The sequence below is a fragment of the Triticum aestivum genome, chromosome 1B (assembly GCF_018294505.1).
Source record: "Triticum aestivum cultivar Chinese Spring chromosome 1B, IWGSC CS RefSeq v2.1, whole genome shotgun sequence".
In the NCBI taxonomy this organism is placed as follows: Eukaryota; Viridiplantae; Streptophyta; class Magnoliopsida; order Poales; family Poaceae; genus Triticum; species Triticum aestivum.
Window position 1 is genome coordinate 37,580,519 of NC_057795.1, and position 3,609 is coordinate 37,584,127.

Consider the following 3,609-nt stretch of genomic DNA (forward strand, 5'->3'; position numbering starts at 1 on the left):
GATCGATCGCTCGGGTTCAGTAACGCGTAGCCTGCAGTGCAATTGCTCGGGTTCAGTTAGACCCAACGCCTCGCCCGGGTTCAGTTAGAGCCAACGCCTCGCATGTGTATGAGAGAAACGCGCATCGCTCGGCCCCCGACCTCCCACCGTAACAGGCACCTCCCCGAAATTTTCCTCCCCCTCGCTTCTACCATGGTTTTTTCCGTCATGGACGGCCCAAAGAATGTCATGCAGCTGCGTGTCCGGCCCGCCCAGGACAAAAAGCCCATTTTCTATCATGATTTTTTGTCATAGAAGTAGGAGCCCGCCACATCTATGATGATACCGGGTTTTGTCACAATTATCATCATAGAAGTGTCATATGTATAACAGAAAAAAAAATTGTTTGGCCCAAAATGTCACGGATGTGTCTTTTTTTTATAGTGGTGAGATTGCAAGTATCTTGGAAGCCTGCGCACTCTCTTTTTATTTTTGTGGGACTATCTTGCAAACGATCGTCTGCCGATGGACGACATGTCACTCTGCTCTATTAATTCCTGATTCCTCTCATTTCCATTGGTAAAGGTTCGACGCTTCACGAGTTTCCTTCTATTTACTCTTTCTCGTAGATATCTGTAGAGGTATTTCTCTACGAAAGAATGTGGAAAACAAGAACTACGAATGACACACACGATGGCTTGCTCACTTTTATTCCCAACGCCTAGTGGCCAAGATGGCACTGCTCATTGATTGCACCACAAAACTGCAAAATTCCGTATGGTGGTATTACTGTGAGATGTTTTGATTTTTTTTTCCCGATATTCTAACATGTCTACGTTTTTTTCTGATTAATAACATGTCATGCATGTACGTAGTTAGGAGACTAATACTGAACCATTTCCCATCCCTCTAACGGCTTCTCCACTTTTGACCATCCATTTTTGTTATGGGAGTACCTAGAACTCATTTAGATGAGATATAATTTGATCTCATTCATTTTGAAAATAAGAACAGATACAACCCACATCAGCACAGACGCTTCTTATAGCATCACATCCAATGGTTATAAAAGATGAATGAGACCATATTATATCTCATCTAAATGAGTTCTAACAAAACTGTTTTGTTATTGGTGCATTCTTGGTGGTCAGGTCTTCACCTTAGTCCGGCCTCCACCCCAAGTTGTAATTCCTGGGCTAAAAGTCTTAGGGCTGCTACAAAGGAAGAAAAATCAGAGCCCTCTAGTAAACTTGGCCCCTTTTCCCGGCCCAGTCAGCCAACCCACGAAATGCCACATGGTCGATTACTGTACCCCTAAAATGAGTGAAAAGTATAAAACCAGCATAATACTAGCGTCATAATAAAAGAAACTGCCACAATATAAGCAACTGGCAAAAAACACCGAATACAAAATAAAATTTTTACATAAAGCAATAAACGTAGCTTGACTGCGACTTTGATATGGCAAAGGGCTGATGTGGTAAAGGGGTAACGGCGCCTAGGTGAAAGACATTAAGGGCTCGTTGAAATTGTAACCTTTTCGTCTAAAAAAAATAACACAATTGACACCGATGCCATCGCCTGACTCGCGTAACCCTTTCAATGGAGCCGCTCATCCATGGATATCCGGATCAACCAGGGCTTGACGGTGCTTAGGTCAAGCGTGCTCATCATAGTGCGCCAGAGGTGGGTGAGGATGGTCTCGAACCACCTTAACGGTGGGCGTTGGCACGAGCCCTGCAATGAAGTCCTTGGTGAAGTGGGCCTTATGGATGTCGATGTTATTTTCTGCGTCTTCTCCGTGATGATGGCCGACGGTGGCGATCGGTGTAGGAGAACGGTTCTGCTTGCTGCCTTGGTCGTGCTCGAGGAGAGATGCATATGCAAAACTTGCCGCTCAAAGACGCCTTCGAGATAGCATCACTCGAAGACGTCTATGCAAAACTTGCCGCTCCACTGCGGTGTTCACGCATCTTCGAAGCTCGCACACTCTCTTCTTGTCCCTATGGGACTATCCTGCAGACGCTCGTTTGTCGATGGACATCATGTCACTCTGTTCTTTTAATTCCTGATTCCTCTCATTCCCAGTAGTAACCGTTCTATGCTTTGTGAGATTACTTCTATTCACCCTTTATCATAGATCTCTGTAGAAGTGTTTCTATGAAAGAATGTGGAAAGTGAGAACCACGAATGACACTCATGATCGCTTGCTCCCTTTTATTCCCCGAGGCTCAGCCCTCACTGATTGCACCACCGAACTGTCCTACTCCACAGGGTCGTATTATTTTGAGATGTTTTACTTTTTCATGTTTTTTCTACCATGTTTGTCCTTTTTATTAAATTGTCATGTGACAGTAAAACTGAACCATTTCTCACCCCTCTAACGTCCTCGTCATTTCTGGCCATCCTTTTTTGTGATCAGTGCGTTCTTGATCGTCGGATCTACAGCTTAGTTCAGCCTCCACCCATGTTCTAATTCCTGGGTCAAAAGTCCTCTTGTAAACTGGGCCCCTTTTCCTAGCCCATTAGCCGCCCCACAGAAGGCCACGCGATCCCTAAAATGGGTGAAAAGCATAAAACTACCACGATACTGGCGTCATTAGCAAAAATACAGCACAATACAGGTAGCTAGCGAAAACACCGAGTGAGCACTAAACGCAGCTTGGCCGTGACTTTGACGTGGCAAACGGGTAAGAGCATCTCTAGTAGACCCCATATAACGCCGATCTGCATAACGCGTTTACAGTTCGTGGAAAAACGGCTTTGTGGACCGGCTTAGGCGGCCGCATAGTCAGCCCCGTAAACGGATCCGTATAAAAGGATATTCATAGAAGATGCTTTTTTACGGGTCGGTTTTGCAGGGTCTGCTCGGGCACCGGCACGTCGAACCGCAAACCGAAAATCCCCAATTAGCGAATTTGACAGCAATTCCGACAAATGAGTTCAAATTCGAATGATAAAATATACTTTCACGCACAAATAAAAGCATGGTTTTGTAGGACAAATGCAAAAAGACTTGCAAAAGCGACGACCACGTCCTTGATCATCTTGGTCGCTCTTCACTCCGCACCACCTCCATCAAGGTCATCGCCACCCTCGAATCCATCGCCGGCACTTGTTCCAACTCCGGCATCAAACTCACCGGCGGGCGCATTGAATGCATCGGCAATATTGGTTCCAAATCCCGATGAGAAAACATCGCCGGCACTGTAACACGCACCGGCCGATGCAAGCCTCCTCCTCTTCAAGATGTCCCTCCTTGCCATATGATGCCACTCTTTGGTGATGTCGTCCATGTCATTGCGGTTCAATGCCATGATCCTGTTCTCTTAGGCAAGAAGCTTGGACATGGCTTTGTTCTCAGCAGCACGCGCTCTTCTCTCCTCAATGGCCGCCTTGCGCAACCCCTCGTCCTTGAGCAACTGCCACTTCTCTTGCTTCTCTCGTGCCTTCTTACCGGTCAACCCTTTCTTTATCTCCAAAGTCTTGGCTAACATCAACTCATTTGATTGCACCATGGCATCTATCTTGTCCCGCCAGCTCGATGCTTCGTGTTCCCTCTTGATCTTCTCCTTTGTCTTCTTATCACCATTGGGCTTGTTCAAGTTTTTTGGGCCATCATCATCTCCA

The 3,609-nt window shown here is 46.1% G+C and overlaps 1 pseudogene; it reads left to right on the forward strand.

Annotated features, from left to right (window-relative positions):
- LOC123076575 (uncharacterized) overlaps positions 1 to 3,170 on the forward strand; it is a 30,322-nt pseudogene extending 27,152 nt beyond the window's left edge.
- The last annotated feature ends 439 nt before the right edge of the window (positions 3,171 to 3,609 follow it).